Genomic DNA, 8,906 nt, shown 5'->3' with positions numbered 1-8,906 from the left:
CCCATTCCAGTTTTCCGTTTTGTTTGGTTACAGCTTGCAACTATAAAGTAAACAAGAAGATATGTGCAATGGTTTACGTCCCAGTGTTTCCCAGTATTGTATTTCGGAAATAATAACGCGCAGTTTTGTAAAAATGCAATAAGAGGCACGCCTCATCACGGCATCGGCTTCCCGCGGGTGGCGGCTATATATACATGAAATGCACTGCTGTGAAACGTGCGATGACCATGTCGTGCTTCGTTGCGTTTGTGTTTCTTCTGCTGTTGTACGCTTCTGAGGTGGGGTTGTGTTATGTTGCATTTCAGAAAGTGAGCGTGTAAATGTATGACTAAAAATGTGAACGTTTATCCCTTGAAGAAGCCGATTGCTGTTGCTATTTCCTTTTTTTTTTTCATTTTTGCTGCCACTACACGATCTTTTAGAGAGAAATAATGACGACCTTCAATTAAGCTGTATTTACAGCACGGTCTACGAATGGTCGGATTTTCCCACTGCATCATATTTTGAATATCCTGTCAAAAACGCTTCGGTTAGCAACAGCGATTGAGTATAAAGTCTACAGAAAGAAAGTTTACAGAAACGTTTCAATTCAAACACGGTGGTCAATGGTTGACAAAAAGTTGGTAGGCTGTTGCTAGGAGGTCTACAGACAGTAAGTAGACAGTCTACTCAATGTTGGTAGCTTTTGTCGACTTTTGTCAACAAACATTGAATTCAATGTTGGTAAATAAACATTTCCGCTACTTCCTCGAATGTCGTGAGTCCTACATCTTGACAGACCAGAAGCCCCTCACCTGCGTATTCAACACCAACAGTTCCTCCTGCTCAGAACGGGAAATTCGTCAGCTCTCATTCATCTCTGAGTTTTCTAAAGACATCCGCCACGTTCCCGGGGTCGAAAACGAAGCAGCCGACGCTTTGTCTCGCGTTAACGCTTCCGGCACACAAGTCCTGGACTTCGCGGCGATGGCCGCAGCTCAGCGGGAGCACACTGAGTTGACAACACTGAAAGGTGGGGGATCGTCACTCGTGCTCTCGGAGGTTGCACTTCCCTACGTCCAGGGCACGATAACCTTTGATACTTCTCAGGCAACCCCGCGACCTTTCGTCCCACTTAATTTTCGCCGAGTGGTATTCAACACTTTCCACTCCATCAGCCACCCAGGTGTCCGCGCCACCCAGCGGCTGATAACAGAACGGTTCGTTTGGCCCGGAGTCAACGCGGACGTGCGACGTTGGGCTCAGACATATGAAACGTGTCAGCAAGTGAAGGTGACTGGCCACACTCGTGCGGCACTACAGGAATTTCGGACTCCTAAGTCGCAGTTTGATCACGTTCACCTCGACCTGGTTGGACCGCTACTGCCCGGCCAAGGTTTCAGGTACCTGCTCACATGCATCGACAGGTACAGTCGGCGGCCCGAAGCTTTAACAATTGCGGACATATCAGCTGAAACCGTAGCGCAGGCCTTTATTCAAACATGGATGTCCCGCTTTGGCTGCCCCGCCCGCATAACAACTGATCGGGGACAGCAATTCCAGAACAACCTTTTTTCAGCACTTTCAACCCTCCTCGCAGCTGCCCCATACAACCGCCTACCACCCCGCCAGCAACGGAATGGTTGAGCACTTGCACAGGCAACTCAAAGCTGCACTTGCAGCGAAACTCGATCGCCAGCACAGGGTGGAGCAGCTCCCGCTCGTTCTTCTTGGCCTACGCTCAACGGTGAAGGAAGACGTCGGCTTCAGCGCAGTGGAAATGGTGTACGGCTCAACAGTGCACCTCCCGGGAGAATTCTTCTCCTACCAGACACCTTCCGCCCCAGCAGCCTCCGACCACATTGAGAAGCTGCGCGCATGGCGTGTGCAACTCAGCCAACAGCACCTCGCATCGCCCGCAACAGGCAGGTTTTCACTTTTCCCGACATGGACTCAGCTACGCATGTGTTCGTGCGACACGACGCAACGAAGCCGCCCCTCAGTCCACCGTAGGATGGCCCGTTCAAAGTTTTGGGACTTATAACAAGACCATCACAATCGACGTGCGGGGCTAACAAAAAGAAGTAATTAACGTAAAAATGTCGTTTCAAATCGCGCGCCATCAGCCGCTAAGGGTTCGCACAACATCCGACAGATGGCGACGAGTGTACTGGCCAGTAGGAAGACGCATCGAAACATCCCCCTCGCGAGGGGCACGATCAAATGCAGAGCATTTCCGGGGGCGCACGACGTTAAGTAGTTTGCGTTACGTTAATGTTGTTGCACTTGTGGCAACTGCTGACGAGAGAGCGCTCGTCAGCAGTAATTTGAATGAGTCAACGATATAAGGCACGTTCATAGCGTCTCATTCTGTGTCGGCTTTGTGGCGTCCCTTTGACTGTGATTTCGGACTTGGATGCCAGGGGAGCCATGTCTTCTCCCGTCTTGAAAGTGAGCATCCATACGTGATTCAACTGAAAGCCTCCAAGGCTGGCGATTCTTTTCAGCTCGATAACAGCTGAGAGGCCCGCTGCGATATCTTGGATTCCATATGCACGGGCTGCCGGATCACAGTGCAGAAACAGCGAATTCTACGTCACCTTTCCCGTGGGTAGGGTGGGGAGAAGCATCCTGTACTCCGACGAGCCGGGGACGGTCGCCGATGTGCCGGGGAAGGACCGGTTTGACGCGGGTGCGCCTGCCGAACGCGAGGAGCTCGCTCCTGACATGACCGCTCCCTTCGGTGTCCGACGGGAGGAAGTGCGTCGTGATCGACCCGAACGTGCAGGAGAAAGAGATCAAGGTGCACTGGGTTCCACACCACGTCCCGGACGTCCTCATCGCCCAACAACTTGGCCGCTTCGGGAAAGTGAAGCGGGTCGTCCGTGAGAAATGGAGGATCCCGGGCCTAGAGGAGGCTGAAACGAACACCAGAGTCGTGCAGCTGGCACCCCGCGACGCCGAGGCGCTCAACGAGGTGCCCCACCAAGCGAATATCGACGGCGTGCCGATTCTGATCGCCGTACCGGGACGGCCCCCCCTTTGCTTACGCTGCAGGCAACTAGGCCACATATGCAGGCAATGCAGAGCCACGTGGTGCCGGAAATGTCGTTCTTTCGGCCACATCGAGGCGGACTGCGTACAAACCTACGCGTCTAAAACCAAGCAACGGTCGGCCCTGCAAACGATGGACGACTTTATGGACGCGGAGGATATCGAGGCGGCGAAAGCGACAGCGGCTGCGCCCGGGGCCATTGCTGCAGCTGAGAGCAAGGCAGGTGGTGACCCCAAGAAACCGGTTACGGAGAGCGCGACCGAGACTTCCCCCCCACCCACCGCCAAGCCCACCGCGGACGAGCAGCAGAGCGGAGAGGAGAAGCCGGCCGAACCGGAGGGAGAGGAGGTGCCCGCCCCGAGCGACCAGCCAGGAGGGACCGACGGAGCCGACGCCGACGAGTATCCCCCGGCAAAGGACACAACCCGCCACCACGGGCGTGGAGACGCGGCGGAGGGCGCGCGGGAAACAAGGCGGCGCAGCCCCCAACCAGCCAAGCCAGGGAGAGACCGGGTCAACGAACCCCGAGGGCAGCTCAACGAGATGATGATGATGATGGTTGGTGTTTCATGGCGCAAGGCCAACGAGGGCAAAGAGCGCCAGAAAAGAAGTTATATAATGAAGCGAAGTGATTACCACAAAAAAGGTAGGTATAAAAACATGTAAATGGGACATAGTAAAATCAATTAAAGGTAATGGTGATGGCTGGTGTATAGGGCCAGATTTGATTATGCGTGATATGAGATAAGGTTTAAAAACTTAACATCTGACAAATATTCAAACACACGTTTTATAGAAACACTGGCATCGTCACCTAAAAACAGCGATGGATGTAGTGGGATATGTTGTCTGTAGAGTTCTCTGAAGTGTTTGTGTCGTGTTGTGTGAAGTGCCTTGCATGTTATTAGTATGTGGACTACGGATAGGCCCTCCCCGTACCTGCTACACATGGGTCTTGGAGATCCCGTGAGCAGGTGGAAATGTGTTGCATGCGTGTGGCCTATCCGTAATCGAGCCAGGGTAACTTCGTTGTGTCTGTTGTGAGTATCAGTGGTGTATGCTCCCAAGAGTGGCTTTATAATATGTAGTTTGTTGTCAGTTCGTTGATTCCAGTGCGCTTGCCATGTTGTGCGAAGGTGTTTTCTGATGTGTGATTTGAGGTCGGTGTAGGGTATTGTTGTTATGTCAACGGTAGTTGTAAGGGCAGCAGCGGCAGCCATTCGGTCTGCGGTCTCATTACCTGGAATTCCAGAGTGCCCTGGCACCCAGCACACGGTCACCTCAAGGTTTAACACATGCACAAACATAAGAGTACCGATGCGCTCCAGCCAAACAGCTCGCGCAAGCGCGAATCTTTCGGCAGAGAGTGCCCCATTTTGACACCACCCCAGTCGCTCGCTTTGCAGCCAATGACGTGGCACGGATAACTCATCTTTATCCAGATGCAGAAGAAGCGGAGCGCTCGTATCGGAACGTCGCTGCAGAAATCCGGTACTCTACGCCGACTGGGGATCACGCAGGAAGAGCAGCCGGAACCCAATGGGTGAATCAGGGGCGCCTCGCCGTTACGTCAGCCGCGATCGCGTTGCGGCAGCAGAGATCGGCTCGCTGCGGCGCCGCGCTAATCGGCTGAGAAAGGCTATCTTCAAAAATTGTTTACAAATTACCCATACAACGTATGGGGCTCACACTTGGCTCAAAAATCCCCCGTTATGTGTTCTACCACCTGAATGCATTTGTTGCCACCTTCACAAAGCTTTTCGCGGTCCCTTTAAGGCCGAGGATTGTCCGGCGTCCGGCGTCTGTGCTCACGGCACAGCACCGTGTAAATCAAAACATCTGTGAACAAAAGGTTCAAAAGGTTAACAAGAACAAAACAAAAGGTCCCCAAAAGTTTAGAGAGAGAGAGAGAGAGAGAGAGAGAGAGAGAGAGAGAGAGAGAGAGAGAGAGAGAGAGAGAGAGAGAGAGAGAGAGAGAGAGAGAGAGAGAGACGTACAGCACTGTGTAAATCGCAACATCTGTGAACAAAGGCGAGAGAGAGGAGTGCTCCTCCTGGAGAGTCATGCTGCGCATGCGCGAGGAGCATTAAATTTGATTGGATTGAATTGGATTTGGATTGGATTGGGCTGAAATGGATTGGATTGGATTAGGTTGGATTGGATTAAAGTGACTTGTATTGTATAGGATTGGGTTAAAACTAGTTTTAGCAGCAGTAAGTACTCTCACGGGCTATTTACGGTAAGAACGATCCCCATTGCTGCACGCACTCGTCATGATTCACTTCATGGAGATGCGTGAATTTTTTTTTTACTGGACAAGGAAGACCACAAGTCACGATGGCTAAGAGAATTGAAGTGGAGGGAAAAAGAAGAAAAATATATTGAGGGGTGAAGGAAGACCCTAAGGATTCAGTTCCTTGAAGGAAAAATAAATGGTCGAATTCTTAATGACTGCTTTAGGGCTCACGGGACCTCTGTATAGTTAGAGTTCGTGTAGTGGCTTGCCTCGGGTATATCTGGCGAAGCAATAGGCTAAACGACTCTCGCCAGAACCATTTGAAGTAAGTAAACTGAAATTTGAAAGAACTTTGGCGTTTAAGTTTGTTGTGGATCGCAATGTAATTTGTATGTCAATATTTGATGCCTCAGAAAGGCTGCAGACGACTAAACCACGCATAACAAGTCATACTGGGTGTTAGTACGGGCATCAGTGGGTTCTGCCGTTTGCTTTGTATTTCGGGTGTGCAGCTATTGTTAGTGAGGAATTTTAATGAAGATATTTCTTGAGCGGGAAACAGCTAGCACCGGAATCCGGTACCCAGGTGCAGATTCAATGCGAAAGCATTGAAAGTACCACTGCGCGAAAACCCGCCGTCCATAGTGGGCAGGCGACGGTGCCAGAAATTGCTGCCGGCGGGCGAAGAATAGCAGTGAACTGAAGTAGAAGAAATAATTCGAGTTTGAGATTTCAAGCCGAGGCGAAGTGGATTCAAGTTGTCCACGAATCTCCTACACCACGCTCGATTCTTGGCTCTATCTAAATAAAGGAGGGAAGGCTCTGTGGCCTCCAACTTCGAAACTGGCCTTACAGACATCGCAGGTCTAAATTTTCGGCAAGACACTCATTATAATCGGTGAATCCAAGGTAGGTCCAGCCTACTGTTCCTTCGTGGACTGTATCCTGGATGCAAACCTAGCTTCCTGGGTATATAGACCGAACTCACTTCGCATCTGCTAAGCCTCGAGAGTGTGGGATAAAAGAAAGCACAACAGCAGACATCTCCTAGTCCCTAAATGAGTTATTCGAGCACGCTAATTACATAAGTAGCCAGGCACATTTGCACTAACGATGTTCCCGTAGGGCTGAAGGCGCGTTTATACTCCAACGTAGAGCAAATGCGCGCGTTCTCAGCTGTGCAGCCACGCTACGCCGGTGAATACGGGGCCCTCCGACTTAATATAATCGTGGCGCGTTCGGCGGAGCTTGGCGGACTTCGGCGGCATGAGCGTTCACAGAGCAAAATTATCGTATCCGAGCTCAGCGCACCGTACGAGTCAGCCCCGTATCCAAGAATGCACCTTGGCAGCCCACCAGGACTGGCCTGCTCGCCTGCGACCAGGCGCACGCCGTCGCTCTAGCCCGGCAGCAGAAGCTCGAGGAGAGGCTCGAGCAGAGGCTCGATTGTTAAGTGCATTTCATGATAGTCGTAGCACGTGTCGCAAAATCATCTGCGCATGCGCTAGCTTGAGGACGCGCTCTGTACACATAGCTACGCTGCGCCGGTCGAGCTGGCGTTTACGCGGGTTCAAATTATCGCTGGAGCAGTCTACCCGACCTGGCATCGCCGACTGCGCGGCCGTCCGCCGGTCCACCGAGAACGTTGGAGTACAAACGCGCCTTAGCAAGGGCCTCTCAGTTATATCAAAAGAGAGAATAAAACAAGCCAATGGGAATAAGGCCACGAGTGTAGTAACCAGAGGACACAATTGCACCACTGGGAACGTGTCGGTGCTCTCTCGCTCTAAGCAACAGTCCCAATAGCAGGTGGGAAATGTGGCCGACCATGTTAGTATGCTTCGAATTATATGCAAAGGAACCTGAAAATTCTGCACTGCGAGTTAACAGGGAGCGCACTTACAGCAGCCGAAACCGTCGCCAGGAGACACCACGGCAACCGTTACGACGTGAAGATTACACGCCGCACCATATTCCCCTCTGGAGACAAAGATATAATCGCAACAGAAGATTGCGTAAACACTACAGGCTTACCATTATACATGAAATATTGCATAGCGTAAATGAAAATGTAATGCTTTGGCATAGCCCAGACATAATCAGTATCAAGTGTCTCTCTGACTGTCTTCTGTCAGGCAGGAGCTCTCACTCTTGCAGCAATGGTGAATTCACATCGCTTAGGCAAGGAGACCACGACCGCCTGATCTCAGACATTAACGGATATTGTGAACGCACACTTGCGCGACTTTGTAGACCAACAGTTGTTTGAGGGGAATGGATTGCGGCCAGGTGTTCAGTCTCTGTGGATCTGTGTAATCCAGCTGTAGGACTTGAACTTGAGAAAGTATTTTATAGACAACCGGGTTTGTCCAGTTCCAGGATCGCAACGCACGCACGCACGCACGCACGCACGGGCATTCAGGCGCGCGCAAACATGAACGCATATGACGCACGCACGCACACTTGCACACACGCACAAACACGAACAAACGAACAAGCACACAAGTCGCAGTAATGCTGCCCCACCAAACAATGGCTCCCTTTTAATGCCCTTCTCGGAGATGACTTGCCCTGCATTTTAAAGCGATGTGGTGTATGTCTGTATTCCTAATCCCCCGAGCTCTCCCGCCCGTGTGAAATGAAAATCCGGCGCGTTCAACCAATACTTGGGCTTGTATTCAGTTTCTGGAAAAATTCCTAACCGATAAAAAGTCTTAATGCCTCCATATTTTGATACGCTCCATATTTTGATATGTCCTATATTGCCTGGGCAAAAAACTTTCTCCCAATACACTGGTGCTCAGAGGTAAAGCCGACTTTAGGAAGATCGTTGCAAGCTTTGTTGTTGTAAACGGTCTTTCCCAGATTATGGGTCGCGCGCTGGTGGTGACACATTTATTTCAAGTGAGACGGGACTCCCGCTCGACAACGAGAGAAGTCCTAAGTGCAGGGTCCCTGCAACGGCTGCTGTCCTGCGTACCCGGTCCACCTACTGTCGCTGGTATCCGTGTCCGAGCTGCACTGCGGGGCCTCCCTCTGATCGATGGTGGGGGTGCGCATAATGGCGGCTGCTGGTGTTTTCTGTCAAGCCTACATGGTGTGGTACTCTGGTGGATGTTCGTTGCAATTTTGGCAGGTGGGTGGTTACATGGTGGGGCGTATGATAAGCAAGAAGCTATAGTGTGCGGGTATGTGTTTGGCTCTGGTTACCGCCAGGCTATGGCCTCCTTTCGTGTGAGAGTCTGGTGTGGTAAGGGCACATCTGGCGAGGCGGTGCTGCTGCAATAGTGTACGGTACTGAGGCTGGATAGGCTCTGGGTCACAGGTGCCCGGCGCGGTGCCCAGAGTTTGCATTCTGGGGCTGCAGCGTGTGCTCACTGGTTTCCGTCCAATCCTGCGTGACCTGGCGTCCATATTAGCACACTAGTGTTTAGGAAATCCTTGTGCTTTTTAGTAGTCGGAGGGCGGATGTTGAGTTGAAACCGTTGTCGTGGTTTCTGCAAGCCTGTGGGCAGTCTGTGATTATGTGACTGGGTTTGGTCGTAGTTATTTCATCATCATCATCATCATCACCAGCCTATCTACGCCCACTGCAGGGCAAAGGCCTCTCCCATTATTCTCCAATTACCTCGGTCC

This window comes from Haemaphysalis longicornis, unplaced genomic scaffold, assembly GCF_048455015.1.
Source record: "Haemaphysalis longicornis isolate Haplotype H1 unplaced genomic scaffold, Haemaphysalis longicornis Haplotype H1 scaffold_12, whole genome shotgun sequence".
NCBI lineage: Eukaryota > Metazoa > Arthropoda > Arachnida > Ixodida > Ixodidae > Haemaphysalis > Haemaphysalis longicornis.
Note: the sequence above shows the minus strand (reverse complement) of the source record.